The sequence below is a fragment of the Cavia porcellus genome, unplaced genomic scaffold (genome assembly GCF_034190915.1).
Source record: "Cavia porcellus strain 051 isolate PalLab524CR breed Dunkin Hartley unplaced genomic scaffold, mCavPor4.1 scaffold_15, whole genome shotgun sequence".
NCBI lineage: Eukaryota > Metazoa > Chordata > Mammalia > Rodentia > Caviidae > Cavia > Cavia porcellus.
The window spans coordinates 62,256,604-62,276,354 of NW_026947498.1; the positions used below are offsets into that span (position 1 = coordinate 62,256,604).

General features: G+C 32.7%; 1 protein-coding gene and 1 non-coding gene across 4 annotated transcripts in view; both read right to left on the reverse strand.

Annotated features, from left to right (window-relative positions):
* The window catches only part of Lsamp (limbic system associated membrane protein), a 764,515-nt gene that overhangs the window by 272,715 nt on the left and 472,049 nt on the right, over window positions 1–19,751 (reverse strand). The gene's annotated exons all lie outside the window — the stretch shown is intronic.
* LOC111756655 (U6 spliceosomal RNA) lies at window positions 9,772–9,874 on the reverse strand. Its single transcript, XR_002791081.1, has one exon. It is a non-coding gene; the product is annotated as a U6 spliceosomal RNA (small nuclear RNA).

Here is a 19,751-nt window from a genome sequence, read left to right on the forward strand (position 1 = left end):
AGTAGGCTACTGAGACAGGGATACTATCATCATACTCTTTCTACTGATTCTAGGCTACTTAAAAATTAGCCAAATAAATACATTTAGTCAATATTGGTTTAACATCTTCCATATGTCTTTTAGATGCTGGGCATTGAGTACTCTGTATAAATGATTATGTAAAATACAAAAAATTGTGCCCTCTTGCTACACCTAGATCAGACAAAGGGAGAGTCTGTAAAGAAGTTAAACAACCAAACAACAACAAAAACCACTGCGTTTCTGATTTTGATTGTCCTAAAGAGAAAAAAGGAGGAAAGATGGGGAGTACTAGAGGTTGGGGTGAGGGTTGTTTGCAATTTTCAAAAGTGTCAATTTAGTCACTAATAAGCAAGTAGAGTGGTAAGAACGATTGTATATAACTAAAAATAGACATGAAAATTGAGATAAGGGACATATTGTCATATAACATAGTGTTAATATTGTTATATAACCTTCCTCCAAATTCAGTGACACAAATAGAAATTAATAAAATAATATAGTAAAAGTAATGGTAATAATACTAACTGTATATTACATGAAATACCGCAAATCATATTTACTGGTGTGTGCATTTGAATATGTATGAAATTTAGTCTCTAAAATAGTTGTAGATGTCTTAGATCTGAAATCTGTGTAGGTTACTGATTTTGGAAAATTACATTTACCATACAGTCTCATCTATCTTCTTTTCTCTGTTTTTATCTTCTAGGATTTTACCTTTCATCCCTTTACACAGATCTAGAATGTTTCATATTTTTCACCTCTTTGTTTTCCAGCAAACAAAGAGATGAAATTCAGGTTAATTTACATTGACCTGTCATTATTTATTGACTAATGTCTCTCATGTCCAGTCTCTTTCATAAGATCATCAACTTGATTCTTTATCTTTATAGATTTTCATTTTAAGCTCTTTTGTATGGCTTTTATCTCTTCACTGAAATTACTTATTTTTTCCTACCTGTTACTGAAGTATCCCACTAAATCCTTTGACATATTTATCATAGCTATTTCACTATGCTCTGATATTTCTAATATTTCTAATATTTGAGTTATCTGTGAGTCTTTTTCTACAGATAATGATATCTTTTAGGATGTATTCTTTTCTTCATTGGTAAGCAATATATTGCATACTATAGTTTTATGTTATATGCTAGGAATTTTTCATAAAGAACAATAGAGACTGAAGTAATATATTTGTACCTAGATGAAGACCAATGTCATGTACTTTGGAGTTGCTCAAATCAAGAGTTGTGTCAATCAAATCTATAATTAACCTGATCCTGGGCTTTGTTGCTTTTAACCTACATTATACCAGAACATAGAATCTACATATAAACTACACAGAGTGTAGTACCCAGTGACAGACTAACATCATCTTAACATAAGATCTGGAGTTCAAGGAAGGCTACTTTCAGTTCTCACGTCGTGTCTATGTGTAGGAAGGTCTCATTTCTTGACTTGAAGAGAGCTGTCTCTTTTGCTTTTCTTTTAATTATCAATGGCCACTGTTTATAGTCAGCGTTAATGGAAAGTCGGAATGAGGAATGGGCTTGTCTTGCTTGCTTGATTCTTTCTTCCCTCTCTTCTTTCTTTCCTTCTTTTCTTCTGCCTTCATAGTTTGCTGTTTCTACAGACATAGACTTTCTCAGAGATATATAGCATAATTAAGGAACTTTTCAGAAATATTATTGTGAACAAATATATTCTAACTTCTGTAATATAATTATTGTGTGAATTATTTTTAGAACTTATTCTTAAAATTGACTTCTAAGACTTTGATAGTTTGATGCCAAGACAACAAAATATTTGTTCACTAAGCCCTCTTCACATATTAATGATTAAAATTAATAATTAAAATGAGTGACACTGTGTACAGCAGAGAAACGAATTTTCACAAGACAGTAGAATTTTTATTATTGTTCATAAACTTAGTAAATGAGCAGTTTCTCAAAAGGGTGAAAGCCTATATCATTGGAAGAAGTGTAATCCTTTCAAGTAATTTGAACAATTTGGAAGAACAGTATTTACTTAACTCATAAACAATATTTATATTTTTCATAAATTTATTTTGTTATTCATTATTGTTCCTCGTGTCCATAACTTTGCTTGAATGTACATATGCGCAAATGTGTGTATGTGTGTGTGTAAATTTTCTTGTTTAATTTCAACACTAAATCTGAATAACTTTAGGATGTCATAATCTTTGTATTTCATAACTTCCAGAAAGAATTTTCCAACTGAAATTGCCTCACAGTTTCTAGTACTTCTTTAAAAGTGGAAATAATATAAATTTTGAGGTACTTCAGCAAGTAAGCTGTTAGAACACAGTAGAGAAGTAAAATATACAAGACACAGCTTAAGCCTTTTTCTACTGGAAAAAAAGGGATTTAGTCTCATTTATTGTGAAACTCAATTTGAAGCGTATCATGTTTCCAAAATATTGACTCATCAGTCCTATAGCAAAAATTCACAATAGTTGTTCATCTATCTCTAAAGTAGCTCAACATGGCATTTAAAACATGAGTATAAAATGAATAAATTAAGGCATTATGTTGCATTAATGCTTAAAAATACGTGTTTCATTTTGAAAGACATTTATTTAGAATTATGCATATTAAAAGCTTTTAATTAAATATGAATAAAATTAACTACTTGATCATATTGGTGGATACTGAAATTATTAAGAATTACTATCAAATAAATATTGATTAGAAAAAATTAAATAATGTCAGTTTATTAGGAGAAAAGATTAGCTCATGGACAGATATTCAATTAGGTGTCTATTTCATAAAAAGTAAGAACAACCTATTCTTCAAAATGCATAGCTCCTCCAAAGAGAGTATTTGTAGCTTCATTCCAACTATGTGTTTTTCCCTTATAATCTGAAGTATCCTTTAATTTGATATAATTTGTGTTGTTTTTCTCTGTTTCTTTGGCAGAATTCTAGGTAAATGAGATAAATAAAGGATGATGCAGAGGAATGAATTAATAGATTATTTTCTCTTTTCTTTCTTTTAGAGTTTACTCTCAGGAGAAAAAAATGTCCCAATAAGAATGAATAATTTAAGGGGCGGGGAGTTTAGCTCTGTGGTGTAAGTGCCTGGTTGGCAAACGCAAGGTCATGAGTTCAATCCCTGGTACAATCCCCCCCAAAAAGAATGAATAATTTGTTAAATCAAACATTGTTAGTGATTTCTACAGGGATATTTTCCACCTTGTCAGTGTTATAAGCATATAGAATTACCTATGTAGAATAAAACACAAAATATTCAGAAATATAGAAAGTAAATGTGTGTCTTTTTTCTCCTTTATGAAATTGATGATTATAAATTATTTAAATATTTTAAATGTGGAAAAAAAGCAGGAAAAGTGCAGATCTAATTAATGCTTTTAAATAGATACATTTAAAATAAAAATGATATGTATATTATTATTACTATTATTGACCTATTATATGTCAGGCAATATGGTACACAGTTTAGATTATATTACCCCTAAACATCTACACATGCACACACCACAACTATAACAATGTTACTAATGATACATAATCTGTTTATGAAAAATTAAACTTATGCACAAAGGATGATATAACTTGCACTGAATCACACAGCTATTGAATGAATCAGATTGGATATATATTGCTTGACTGCAGAACTTAAGCCACTATGTACTAAACTTTAAGGCCAGTGTTATGGTTTGTACAGATCCATAATCGAATATTATAAATGTCAGTTTCAGTGTAATATAAAATAATAATGACATTTTAAATTGTTTATCAAGTATGAGTTGACTTTCTTAGATGGAAACTTTCCTGATTCTTAAGGAGCTGCTATGTCTCCAAACTATATTAGCAGTACACTGCTAAAATCTGGTCAGAAGCAAGGCTTTGCCAGCCAAGAAATGATGATGATGATGATGATGATACAGAAGCAATTAGATTTATATACCACTTATTATATTCATCATTTCATGAGACAGTAATATTCTAAGACAGTTATATATTTATATTTTCACAATTATACTCAACTTGGTTTTATATATTTGATCAGTATTCACAGTTAGCTGTCTAGAAAATTAAATTGCAGTACAGTACAGTTGATTCATTAATTGGATTTTACTCTGAATAAATGCAGATTACTCACATGGATCACCTCATCTTCAGAATAAAGTAGTTTTGTTATCAATTTATTCATCTATTTGATTTCTTAGGCTTTTGAATTATGAAGGAACTGTAGTATCTAGTATCAATACTTTACAGGTAAGCAAAGAGCAAACTTAGAAAGTACTTTGTTAAAGGAACACCTCCAGATGGCTAGTTTCCTGCCAATTCAGATTAAATACACTAAAGGAACTATTCTTTACATTTACACTCCTCTATTTTCAAAAAAAGTAATTTGTTATGGAAAAAAAGCAAACAAATGAGCAAATATGACTTCTGGAATCAGACAGACCGTAGTTTGAATCATGTATTCTTCTACAGCAGTTGTGTAAATCTGGATGCTATACATTCTTTTCTATTTTATTCACAGTAGGCCTGATCTAGAGTATCGTTTGACATTTAGATAACGAATATGAATGAGTTCTCATACACAGAATAGTTTCTTAGTCTGTATAGGATGTTATAACAAAATCTATAGGCTGGGGAGCTTACAAACAACAGACATTTACCTTCACACAAATCTAGAAGCTACAAAGTCAAAGATCTGGTGAGTGGCCGATTTGTTTTCTCTTGATGACCCATTTCCTAAGTTGTAGGTGGCTGAGTTTTCCCTGTGTTCTCATATGATTGAAGGGAAAAGCGATCATTCTGGGGTCTCTTTTATCATGACTCTAATCTGCTTCTGTAGGGTAACAGACTCTAGTCACATTTTTAAAAGTCCCATCTCTAAATACTGTGACACTGTGAATTTAGGGGCTGGCACAGACATTATTCAGTCTAGAGGAAGTAAAGTCTTCAAAATGGTAGCTGTTCCATTCACCCTTTACTTTATGTCACTGCAATGGGAACATGTTATAGAAAGACCATCAGCTAACTCTCAAATTCTCAATTATTCTTAAGATATAATTTTAAAACATAGTATTTGTTCACTGAAAAAATACTCCCCTGTCTATTCACACATTAGAATTCTAGTGTGATTACTTCTGATACTACCTGCCATTGAAGACATCCTATTTCAGATTATATTTTCCATGAAAGACTCTTAATATCATTTTTATCAACTTAGTGTTCTCAAATGACTTTAAGTTTTTTCAATGTCACAGCAAAAAAAGGTTAAGTCTCATCAATCTCAAAATTATTTGTATCATACTCTGTAATATATGGCCATGCAATCTCCCACCATTCTTTCTAAGACTGCTTAATTTCCACATTTCATGGTTTATCCAACTCATATCCTTCTGATCACATTCACCTCATTCTTTTCAGTCAAAACAACCCCTTTTTTCTGCTCAATGAATTTCCATATCTGATCTTACATAACTATGGAAATCCAACCTGGTCCAGAGACCCAGTGATATGCTATATAGAGAGGGAAGCCACAGCAGAGAAATTCACGTATAGTTCCTGTGTGTATAGGGAGAAAGGTCAGTGTAGGGAGAAAGGCAAGCGACTCCATTAATAGGTAAATTTCACAATTTCCATATGAGGTTTCAACTCAAACAAATCTATTCCTTTAAAGCCTTTCCTTTATCTTTGTATGATGAGTTAATATCAGAGTTTTTACTCCTGTAGAAAATATACAATGCACCTGTCTCGAATGGTGACATACATAGAGAAGACTAAAAATATTATTAAAGTTGAGGGAGATGGAGAAGAACAGAAATATGGCGTTACTGACTAACCTGGAAAATACAAAAAAACACAATTTTCATTTTATCCAAACCACTTCTACCATCCCATGCCCAGAGGCACTCAAGCAGCAAGGATGCAGAGCTTATATACACTGCTGTGAAATGTAGACTTCATACAACAGCCGAGGTATATAAATATGCAAATCATAGATGCATACAGAGACAGCCTTCCAATTGAGAGCACCAGCTGTCAGAGGCAGCAAAATCACTCCAAGGACTTGGAATTGGCGAGTTGGCAAATACCCCTTGGTTATTGCTGTCCTATCAATCACAGGCCATTTGGCATGGCAACATTCTTGCACAGGTTTTCTCTTCCTTTTAACTCAGTTAAAGAGCTTTTAAGGTGATGAAATATGTTACTATAAAATTTGATCTGGGTGTCTGTTATAGGGAACACATTGCACATCTTTGGGCAAACACTCTTCTGTATCTCATCATTCTTAAAAACAAAAAACAAAAACCAACAAACAAGAACATCAAACCATACCCAAAATACAAACAAAAATATCAGGCGAATGTTTTATTTGTCTTTTTTAATGAAAAAATAGCCAAGATTTGCTGATATGGGTGACGAGTAATGTGTGGAAATTAATAGCTTGTTAATTTGTTTTTCAGAGATGGTGGGAGTATGTTGAGTTCTCAAAGGTGAATAACGCATTTAAAAAAGGAACACGGAGGAAGATGAAACGATACATTGACAAAACCTGTATTACTACAAAGTCTATGAAACTTCATTTTAGCAGGGGATTGATAAAAATGGTTTACAACCATTGAGACACTTTGAGAGAAGTAAATATGTCATTGATTTTAAATAGTAGTATTATCCAGCAGAGAGCAGATCAATGGAAGTTGCATAGGTTTTCAGATGCTTCAGGATATTAAAGAACAATCCCATTTCCCCCTCCATAAACCATTTCATCCGGAAGAGTAATTTAAAACCTACCATAAATCATTAGCTGCTCAGCAACCAATCAGCTTCCAGAAAAGTTCTCTTTCCCATTATTCTACTTTGGAACAATCAGAAATGCTCTCATTTTACTAACACATAGGCCTGCCTGACCAGCACTTTCAACTGTATACATGCTAGAAAATAGTAAGTATTCTTTCAGATTTAATATAGCAACGATGAGAAAAAAAAATGAGTGCATTTTTAAAAACAATTTAAGAGTACTAAATGATTTTTAGTTAGGTGATGCTTATTGCATGCTTGTATATGAGCTGGTAATATTTACTGTTGTTTCAAGAGTGTGAACATACAGGTAATTACAAAAATTTTATCCATCCAGAAGGTAGAAGAATAAAGAATCGTAATGAATTAAGACTCAAATTTTCATCAGTGGTTTCAACACTCTATATATGACCCCATGAATGTTACTCTTAAAACGCAAGATTATCCATTATTTTTTGACCTTTTCACTTTCTGAAGTTTGATGTCATTTTAAAAAAAGAGAATGAAAAGGAAAAATAAGGCACATTGTAAGCATTGTGAGATTTTGTGGTAGTAAAAGAACAAATAGCTTGGTAATAAAGTAGATGTAATGTTGTAGGAGACAGATAAACATGCTTGTAATGTTTGAAAAGGAAGAACTTGGTCTTGGACAGTAAACTCAGGTAAGCTATGACACACCAATTTATACCGTTTTTGTTAGGTCACATTTTAGAAATGCCAGTATGTACATTATTTTATTTGTCTAGTTTATTTCACTGAACATCATTTCCTCAAGATCTATTTATTTTTCTGTGAAGAAAAGATTTTATTACTTTATAGATGAATACAATTCCAGTATGTATAAGACATGTTTTTTTTAACCACTCGTCTATGGATGGGCATCTAGGCTAATTTTATATCTTAGTTTTTATGAAAAATGCCTCAATAAACATGGACAAGGGGGCATCTTTTTGGTAGGCAGTTCTTATTTCCCTTAAATATTTACCCATGAATGGGATAGCTTAATTGTGTGGTGTCTTTGTTTTTAATTTTTGAGGAAACTTGGTACTGTTCTCCATAGTGATTGTGCTAATTTACATTCCCTTCAACAGAGTGGAAAAGCTTCTTCTCTGTATGCTCTCTCATCTGTAGAAGCATAAAAAATAAGTCAACCGGAATGTAGAAGCATGATCACCTGGGGTAGGGAAGGTTGTAAGGCCAGAAGAGTAGGAAAGGGGATGTTGAATTTGATCAGTGCCTGTATTATGCAGCATGTGTAGAAATATCTCTAGTATTTCATTAATATATGCAACTAATATATGCTAATTAAAGCTAAGGCTTACTGTACACAAAAGTACATGAGAACCAATTATCATTCCCCTCCTTAAACCTTTCAATTAATTTCTCTCACAATTAAAACATGTACACAATGAAAAAATAGCAAAGTAAAGCCCTAACCTGGATATGCTTCAGAGGCTCTGTGTACCTCAGCAGTCTCTCTTGTTGATCATTACTTTTGCCCACCATATTCCAATTCACAGCCAGTGACTTTCCTATGCTTTAGTTCTGCCAAGAACCCACTTTCTCACGCTCCATGCTTGACTAACTCTATTTTCACAATCTAGAGGAAGAGTTTGATTATTCAGGATCTAATGTATGTACATAGGAAGATATTTTGGAGGCAAAATTAGTTTTTATCAGAGTGCGATAAACATGAAGTGACTGATGAATACAACAAAATGCTCATGAGTTTTTTTCCCCCCCGGGGCTAGTATTTAGAAAAATAGTTGGCAAGCTTGGCAATGGAGTCTTGGAATCAAACTACAGAGATGTTATAGTGAAAGATGATGTCATCAATGAACAAAACCTGAAAAGGAGAAGCAAAGGCAGTTTTGATGAAATATAGAACTATGAAGATCATACAACTAAAGGAGATCAAGTGGGCATAGTTTGAAAGGTAAAAGGATTGTCAGGATAATGTATTATCTCAAGAAACAATGAGAAAAGAAATTCCAAAACATAAAAAGGAACAGTACTTTTAAAATAGTGTTCTTAAATAGACATCAAAGAAACTGGCTTAACTGTGGTTCTTTAAAAACGAATGTTTAAAATAGGAAATATGTGAAGACTAAGAAAAGCTGTTTTCACCAATTAAATTGCAAATCAAATGATGAATGAAGAGATTTACTGAAAACATGAGCATTCAACTAAGGTTAACATGCCTTTGTGGTATACTCAACAAAATGCTTGAATATTTCACTGCCTGGCAACATTTTACACTCTTTAGATCAGAAAAGAAAGAAAATTATAGCAACATCTATCCAGGTTATGGTAGGCAGGCAAAAGAAGCCAGCAAATATTGAAAGGAACATCTACAAGATCTTGATTGGTAGGCTGAAAAAAAACATTAAATTAGAAGTTTTATGCAGGGAAAATTCTGGAATTTTGAATGGAGGAATAGAAAAGGGCTACTTGCACAAAATCTGTCTTTTGTTCCTAAGACCTTGCATCCCGTGTGAGGAATTAAAATTATCAAATCTCTTTAAGAATAAGTGTATGTCTTCAAGTACAGCAATTTACTAACTTATGCTCTACTCATTTTACAATTAATTTATTAATTTGATTTTCCATAACAAAGAAAAATGAATATGAATATTCATGGCAGAGAACAGTGAAGGATTAGCATAGGAAAAACAAATTCAAAGGAACAAAAAAGAAGAAAATTATCACTGAAAAGTTTTCCTTTCAAAAAATCATAAGTGTATTATTTTAATAATCCTTATTGAGCTATAACACACACAAAATTAGAAACTAAATAATGTAAAATTTTACCAAGAAAACCCAAACCCCCCAAAACCATTACATACGTTCTTTTGGTATATTTCATTCTATTGCTTTCTCTAATGGAGTGCATATAAAGTGAGCATGTATCGACTGGAGTTTATAAAATCGATGCTATACTCTTTTTTTTTTTAATGGAATGCTTCATCAGTTTTCATATCATCTTTGTGCAGGGGCCATGCTAACCTTCTCTTCACCATTCCAGTTTTAGTATATGTGCTGCCAAAGCAAGCATGCTGTTATACTGTTTTGGAAATGGCCATTTCATTTAACCATATATTGCAAAGACTTTTATCATTTAATAAAATGGCTACAGAGCTGTATACCTCCGAACTTTTGTTTGGAAGAAACACACAGTATCTTTGGCTGCCTTGTGTAGAAAGGAACTCATGAAATTCACATCAGTGAGAAAGTACACATCCAGAATTAAGCTGGAAATCACATGGCAAGGGTATGGCTGCTGCTGATGCTGAACAGGAGACGCTGTGACCTTCATCAGCACTGGTGCAGCCCTGGATCCAGGCCTTAGTGACATAAGCACTTCCATATAACCCAGTGCTCCAGATGCCACTAATGACTTGAATAGGTTCTCTCAGATTCTGAATTTCTTGTATCAACACTGTCTTCTTAATTATCCTGACTCTGAAACATTGCAATTTTAAGGCCTAGATCCACGGCCAGGTCCTAATGTTGAGAACAATTGGATTTTATTTCAGGTTTTACAGTGGATGGTAATGTCTGCATGTCACCAATACTGACAATGAGAGAAATTTCCAAACAGAAAAAAGAGGTTTCAGTGGTGGGCAGCTAGTACAATGTGCATATTAATAGTTTTTCTTATGAAATGACACCAGGGTAGCGTCTCAAATCTTTATGCTGAATATTCAGAACATTTTTCATACTTTTCTTTAAAAATAATTCCATGATGACCACTTTATACATAAATCTGCATCTGCATTTCAGGTAATTTTATTTCCACACTTTCACAGAAGTGGATTTACTGGGTCAAATGATATAAATATATTATAAAACTTTGATAGACATCTCTACTTTACCCTAGGGAAAGTTTCCACTAATTTATACTCTCAACAGGAAGATATGAAAGCATCCATTTTCCTACTGACTTGCTAATTCTAGCTAGCCTCATTTAGTTGACTCTTTTTCAATATTACTCATTCAAAAAGAAATAACAATTTATTGGTATTTTACTTCATAGCTCCTTGATTACTAATGTTGTTTGAATGGTTTTCTACATTTGTTATTTTTCTGTGTCCTCTTATAAACCGACGATTTACATCCTTTGACAAATTTTAGTCATAATTTCTTATTGATCTGATGAAATCTATGTATTTACCATATCATTGGTTATATATTTTATATCTTATTCATTTGATCACTTCTCTTAATTTTACATACTGTATTTATATGCAGGTAGTCAAACAATTCCATTGTTTTTTGTTTTTGCATTTTTCACTTACTTTCAAGCTATAGCAGCCTTTCTCTGTTGAGATATATTACTTATTGATATTTTCTAGCCATTGTCTTTATTTCTAGCTTTAAAATCTTAAGAGAACTGACATTAATTTTGATAAGTGGCTGTTCGTAATAAACAAAATAAATAACAAATCTCCTTTTCTTCCTTAGCTTATTTACTCATTACTATTTGTTATGGTTGGAGATGTAGCTCAGTGTACAGTGTTTATAGAAGACCCTGCATCTGATGTTCATCATTGCCAAAAAAGCAATGTGACACCATTTGTTAAATCACCACACATTTTTCAGGATTCTGAATAGGTTTTTATTCCATCTGACATGATTATATCTGGTAGAATTTGGTTTTCTTTTAAAATTGGAGATGGAACCCTGGGATTCATAATGTGCTGATTCAGTGTTGCTCTGAGCTGTATCATCAGTTACTTATTTATTCATTTGAGACAAGGTCGCACTCTGTAGTTCAGGCTGGCCTCAAACTTATTATGTAGCCCAGGCTTATCTCAAATTCACAGATATCTTCCTACCTCAGCCTCCCTTGATCATTCTTTTTTTTTTTTTTTTTTTTTTTTTTTTTGGTACTGTAGATCGAACTCACGACTTCACCCTTGCCGGGCAGGCGCTATGCCTCTGAGCTAAATTCCCAGTCCTGCCCCCTTAATCATTTTTAAAGCTATAAATATTGTTTTGTTTTTAATTTTGTTTTTTTTTTTTTTTTAGATATAGAAATAGATGTCTTCCTCCCTATAAAACGTTGAAGATATATGCGCACTCATCCTGTATAATTTAATAAATGTGGAACAGTTTCAACACAGAAGCTTCTAAAATAAATTCTGGATACACAAATACTCAATTTATTGTGAGTCGGTTGTCATGTTTACATTTTAACATCTTTTACAGTTTTAATGTTACTTGTTTTGCCATTCAAGGATTGTTTCATTATATTAAGTAACATGAAAGAAAAACCAATAGATGACCTGTCCTTTTATTCTCTTACTTCACAACATTGTTTAGTTAATTTTTTTTTTTTCTTTTTCTATCGGTGCCGGGGATCAAATTCACCACTGCTTGCTTGCAAGGCAGATGCTTATGCCGCTGAGCTAAATCTCCAGCCCCACATTGTTTAGTTAGTTAACTCTCAATTTTTTGTATTTTTTCAGCTTTAAGAATGACAATTAAAATATTTTATATGTTTATTATAAATAAATAATAAAACTAGTATTGGTTTTATGTTTTCTCAAACAACTGAATAGGATATCTGTTATTCATGTTAATATTTTTTCTCAGCAATTTAAAGAATTTGTTTAGCTACAAGTAACATTTTCTTCAGATACTGGTAAAGTTCTTTCTTTCTCATAACTAAATTTTTGTTTTTTATTTTTCTGTTCAATTGCATTGGCCTGAATGTCCACACTGATGCATGTAATACTAACGATTTTTGTCTTCTGGCCTTACTCCTGACTTCAGTTATAGTTGAGTTTCTCTATCTTTTTCGTGTGAAGAAATTTATCCTCTATATTTAGCTGTCTAAATTTGAGTATTTAAAGAAATACAAACCAAAGTTGAATGATGCCACCTGCATCATTTTTAATTGTTATTATGATTTTTCCTTTGACTTTTGATTTGTTTGTAATGGATTTTTTGTAATGGAAGTTTAGTGGGCACTCAGTGTGACAGATGTAAACCCTATCACTCCACTGAGACTCACTCATGATTGAGTCTAAAGGAAAGCCACTCCAAGCTAGGAAGTTTTCTTCACAATGCTTTCTTTTGTGTCTTTTTAAAATTTCTTCTTTTTAGTTTTCAATTTCAGCAACTTATTTCTCAATTTCTTCAAGAGTCCGAGTCTTGAAGGGCTGGTCTTGCCACCTGACAGCAAGTTCAATGTTTTTGCGCCCTGACTGACCCACTTCCAGGAGTGCCTTGATTGCCAGCTTGATGGTCAGATTATCTGTCTCTATTCTGTGGAAGCCACTGAAACATTTTACTTCATTAGTGACTAGTTTTAAATCCTGACATCTGACTTAAGTATTATTGTGTGTGTGTTTTATTTTATTTTGAAGTATTTTAAATCTATGGAAAATTTACAACAATAATGCTAAGAAAACAATTGCCACATATCCCAAACATTACACTTCAGTTTTGTTCATTAAGCCATCCTTTTTTTTCTAGGAAAAGAAAATATATATATATATATATGTGGGATGAATTACACCCAGTTTTCATGTTTTTCTTCTCTCCTTCAATGGTTGCTGTAGAATGTCCTTAGTATATGCTTAAAGTTTTCCACTGACCAGGTACCTGAAGGAGGACTGTCAGAAGTGATGCTGTGTTTTTCTCACTGCATCCTATTTTCCAGCACATGATGTCAATCTATGTCACTGTTGGTAGTGTTGGCTTTGATCACTTGATTAATACGGTGCCAGTTAGATTTTTCTACACTTTTTTCAATTTGTATTTAGAAATATTTTGTTTGGAGATTATATAATTTATTTTTATTATTCATCTGAAAGAATCCATTTTTTTGTATCATTTATTTCTGTGAAGATTATCAAATAATACTCAATTTTAATTATTCCTCCTATATTATTAGTTAGCATTTTACAAAAGTAATTTATATTCTATTTATCTAATAATTATCATATAATTTTATTATATTATACTATATTGGAAGCATTTTTCTGATACTTAAATCACCCCAGACTACTATACTTGGTTGGTAGAAGTGTCTTTTAAGCTGGCTTCTGTGTATATTGGCATGCATTATTATGCTTTTAAAAAACTTTATTTTCTCCTACCAAAGATGCTTCAAGTGCATATTGCTCCTTCCTTGTCCTGCCCCTGAATTAACCATTTATGCAAATAATCCTCCTTCTTTTCAGTGGATAGTGATATTCTAAAGCCAACACCTGGATGCCAGGTACTAGGTCCATTTAGTACTGGATGTCAGTGTCAAAGCTATGAAATATAGTCATGGTTTCTTTTCTTTTTTCCTTTCCTCTCTCTGACTAAAACTCATGAATACACACAAATAACTCCAATTGCATCCAAAACAACAGCATTTATTTTAGTTTCTTCCATCATCATATTTATATCTCCCTTCTTCAAAAATGTGAACGTGATTCCTACTATCCTCAATATATTTATGTACTTGCTCAATTCTCTTGAATATATCCAGTATCTCTCTGGATTTCCTCCATATTCAGTTGCTTTCTTTTATGGACTTAGCAAGGCAGATGTAGATAGGTAGGTAGGTAGGTAGGTAGGTAGGCCAATAGATATACAGATAAGGATGCACACAGAGAGAGACAGCATATATATACATAGCATGTCTCTCTATATATGTATGTGTGTGTAATTTTTCTTGAGATTTTAATCATATTAATTAAAAATTCTCTTTAGTATTTTAGGAATATAGTGTTTTACATAATATATACTACAAATGATGATTCATAGTGACTTATGGTATAGTATTTGAAAATTTTTTGAAAGTATAGATATCGTTACTTTGAAAGTTAAGATAAATTCCTAGTGTAAAATAGGCATATCTGTGAGTAGCTAAATATGATATTATGAAAATATAAGTAAAAATAATTTGCTGTGCAGACTAGAGATAGTTATGATAACTAGCAGACTCAAATCTACTATGGAAAAAAATCTCCATTTTTAATATTCCAAATGACTGTCAAATTTTGAGTATAATGCTTTAAGATTCTTATGAGTGCAATGATTAAAGATTTGATTATCACTGAACATCCATAGTCTCTGTCTTCAGTGACTTTCTTCTTTGAATGAATTCTGCATTTTCCCGGTGAGGCAAATCTGGTGCCACTTTTGTGATAGCTGTCTTTCTGCCTTTATTGTTTTTTTTTGTTTTTTTTTTTTTCACATTTTCTAGAAGTACAACTGCAGAGATAAATATTTTGGATAAACAGTGTGCAAAGTGTTTCTTTAATTTGGAAACTAAAAGTAGACAGCAGATACACACACAGGCCTTGGAGACAATAAATAACAATGAGTGGATGGATTGAACCGGATAAAACTGGAAGCACTTTGAAAGAGAAGAAAATGAAGTTAAAACTTCCAGATGCAATGTTCTCAAATATTTTCTGTCCAAAATTCTACTTCTTTGCTACATTAGCTCTTTAAAAGCTGAGGTGGATCGTGATGTATGTCAAATCCGAATTTGGCCTATTAATAGTCAAGCAAGATGATACTATCTGAAAAATTAAGCTGAAAGTAGCAAATTTAGTAATTCCAAATGATAATTCCAGCTAATCATTAAGAATGCTAATAATAAACAAAACTAACCCAAGACCAAATCCAGAGAGTGAAGATTTCAAATTCTTACTTTGATAGAATACTTTAAAAATGGAAAGATCTACAAGATGAGTTGAGTTACAATGTACTGCTAAAATATTTATTTGAAATTTTGCAAGTAATCACCAAATGTTGAAAAAAGAGACCATGTAAAGTTAATCTGAACTTAAATTTAATAATACAGTGAAATTTAATGATTAATTTTCATGCATTTGAAAACTCCAAAATGTTTTTAAAAATTCCCCAAACTTAATATTACAGATGAGGTTATTTTAAAAATAATATTAACCAAATTTATTAAGGCAGAAAAGAATAATAGGAGGGATGAGTGGAATATTGTAGTACTGAAGAAGAAAAGAGCAGGAGGAAGAGAAAAATCACACTTGTGAAGCTCGAGGGTGATACATATTGACTGGCATTAGGGGTGCTTAAAACAACTTTTAAAATGGTTTCAAATATTTAAATACTGGGAACAATAAGTTGTGATTCCTTATTTAAGGAAAATTGCTCTGTGTTTCTTAACAACTGAGTTTTAAATTATTAAATTAAAATCATTAAATTAAAACATCTATAGACATTAGAATTGTACATCAATACGAAAGTTCTAGGATTAATGAAATACAAAAAGTATGCCTTTCTAACGGTGAAGATTTGCAAAGAAAACTTAATCATGTTGGTCTCATATATTTTTAACAATTATCTTGTTATAACAGGGGTAATTATACAAAAATTTAACTGAAAAGTAATTGATAAATTCCTAAAATGCCATGTGTATGATTTGAAACAAAATGGTCGGAAAAACTTCTGAAGTTAAATATAACACTACAGTGAAATTTGGTAATTAATTTTCATGCATTTGAAAACTCCAAAATGTTAAAAAAGAAGCTCCAAATTTAATATTGTAGATGAAGTTGTTTTTAAAACAATATTAACCAAATTACAGTAGCATAAGACAGCAAAAGGCTCTGCATGGCAATCACAACACCGGCATATAAACCAACCTAAAAACTAAGAAGTATAAGACATAAACTGAAAATAGGATAAAAATTATAAGGTACAACGAGTGGGGTATGTAAAGATAAGATTTACATTTAAAAAGACTGTCAGAATTTCCTTTTATTTGTATTCTTATAACAGTTCCTAATATCTTTTGGGAAGTACAAATCTCCAATATTCTCAAGGCTGATAATGCCCAAATGAGCACTGTTTTTGATGAGTGCATAGGTTTATTTTAAAATTTAATATTGCATCCTCTAGTAACTTCGTTGTGCTTTAGATATAACAGTGCAGTGTCACACAGGAGGATGTGAAGGCAGGCAGCTGTAAAACCCTCTCACTAAGTGCTCAGATCCCCAGAACAGTAATTGTTGACTTTTATGTTCATCTGAATCACTTGAGGAGAATAAAGTGTTTGCAAATTTTGGCCACATCCCCAAGAAATTTCATTCATTTGTTCTGCGTGTGATTCTCAAGTGGGTGCATTTTGATAAGTGTAATGAACTAAAGTGTTGGCTTTGCTACAGGTTAGGCAAGGATCGTATCAAAAGAGGGACTGCTTTAATAATATTTTTTTTCATGAGCAGCAAGACCAAATAATCATAGCAGGGTAATCTTTGCAGCTATAAAGAAAGGAATTATTTATTGGAATGTTTGATATTTATGTGTTTATTTTACTGAAGGTGAAATCTAAGGGTTTTACTATTACTGTCACTATGAATATTATTTGCTGTTGTCGCACTACTGAGGATTGAACCTAGGCCCTTCATGTTGAGTCCATTTTTCTTGTCCCATTTTATTTCAATTTACTTTATTTTTATACCGTGTCAGGCCAAGTAACTAAATTGTACTAAACAGGCTTTAACTTTTGATCTTCCTGCCTCAGCCTCTCAGAGTGTTGAGATCATTAGCATGTGCCACCACATCTGGCTAAGGGGGATATTTTCTTAATATTTTACCTTGGACTCTATAAAATAGCCTTGGAGCCAATATCTGGTTTTGGATACTGGTCCCATCAATGTATTAAGTATCTCACATTCATATTTATGTTTGGGTAGCATAGTTTGTGAATAATGACCATCATGAACTGATAAAACCTAAAAGTTTTCTGTGTAAAATAGCCAACATACTAAGAGAAAGAATACAGAAGATGTTGAAAAGTCACAAATGTGATACGTTCCTGTTGGATACAAAAGAAATGTGAGCTATTATAAGCACCAGCACATTTATAGTGTTGAGATGCTTTACTTTTTTTTTTTTTTTTCTAGATTTCCTTTCTCCAGGGCTAAGCACCCTTCAAGGGCCTAATCCAAGACATTAAATTTAAGATATTTGTCATTCTGTCTCTTCTATGTCTCATCCCCAGTAAGATTAATTATCAGAATATTTGGATGTGCAACACTATCAGAAATTGAGTGAAATTATACAGCATCACTGCTTCATGTAATTTTAAAGTACAAAATCCTTTTGGGACAATGAATCTCAAAATGTGGTCCTGATAATCGATGGTATTAACATCACCTTAGAACTTCTTAGAAATGCAAATTCAGACACTACCCAGATTCACTGAATCAGAAATTCTGGGGGAGAAGCCACCATATAAAATTTAACAAAATCTCTAAGTGTGGGTGATGCAAAAAGCATTTTTGACTCAAACATCTTTAATAAATGTGAATAAAAAATAGTCTAAGAAGTTTTCTGGAGTCCAAAGGAAAAAACTAAAGATTATATCAAAAATACAGCAGGTAAAAAATCAGTTGGAGACACCCAGAACAAAAATTGACTCAGTTAATAGCAAGGAATGAGAGATTATGAGTAAAAGCAGCAGTTGGATTACTCTGCGCAGCACTCCAGCGTGATAGTGAGCCTTAACAAAATACTGGAGCTGCAACAGCATTGCGGCAGGTTGTCATTGTAGTATGATCATCATCATCATCATCGTCATCATTATCATCATGAAGTGAGAACACATGATCTCTAGACATAAGTTAGGTGATCATCATATTTAGTCTTTATAATTAATTTAGTAGGATTTAAGTTTTTAAATTTCTATCTATCTCTCACATATGATAAAGCTGAACATTAAAAAAAAGTAAGTGGTTTACCCCAAAGTTTATTTAGATGAAGGAAAAGGGAGATTGAAATCAGGCAGTGTGACAATAAAGGTCACTTTCTTATGCACTATTCTTTAGGAATTCTCATAGCACCTGGAGCTACGGGGGCCCTTACCATTATTAGCTAATGGAAAATATTAGAGTGTTCATTAAATAATTTGTTAAGAAACTTGGATATGGTGTCACATGCCTATAATCCAAGGACTTGAGAGTCAAAGGCGGGACAATCACTGTGAGTTAGAGGCCTGGGCTATATAATGAATTCAAAGCCAGCTTGTACTATGTAGGAAAATCCTGTGTGGTGAAAGAAGGAGGGGGGAGAGATAGATAGATAGATAGAGAGAGAGAGAGAGAGAGAGAAAGAGAGAGAGAGAGAATATCAAAATGTATTTTCAAAAAAAACCATGGAGCATGATCAAGGCAGTACACAAAATATCCCAAAGGCCCTCACATTCTGAAGGAAGGTGCTATGAATTAGGAAAAGAGGGAAGTCAAGTCATGCCTAGAAGCACAATCTTGGTGTGGTAAAATCTATAGATGAGCAGCATTTAGTAAAATTCAGTGAGCACAGTATGAAGGGACGGGCTCTCTGACGCCCACAAAGCTGGGTGTCATAGGGGAAGCGGTTCACCATCTGGTGAAAGAAATCAAATCATTGTAAGAAGATAAGTTGGATAACAATTAATATCCAGTAAGAGAGGGACTGGACTCTCAAGGGCATCGGTGAAAGGTGTATACTTCAAAATCTTTGCTAGAAGCACATCTGAATAAGGCAAGGCCTCAAGATTAAAATATTTTTCTAAGGGATGAACGGAAATTTGAGATTACACTGTATTTGTACTTTCTTGTCTACCTGGGTAGGTGACTAGATTACCTGGGCCCATCCTTCACCAAAAACATTTCTGTTTTAGAAGTCATAGATAAACCAATGTTATGATGTCACCTGTAAGCCTTTCCCACCTGTTCTGCTTCTCTACTGCATTAATATTAGCTAAGTGGCTATACGTGGAATCTTACTGGTTCACTAAGTGGTTTGACCCACTTTGAACCACGTTGTGATTTTGCCCTGTAAAACAGTCTCAGAGAAATGACTGCACTGGAAATCTACTCAGGATGTCTCCTGTCCCTCAGGAGCTATGCCTATTCTTCAGTAAAACTCTCTTTTTTTAAACTGTGTTTGCCCTTTG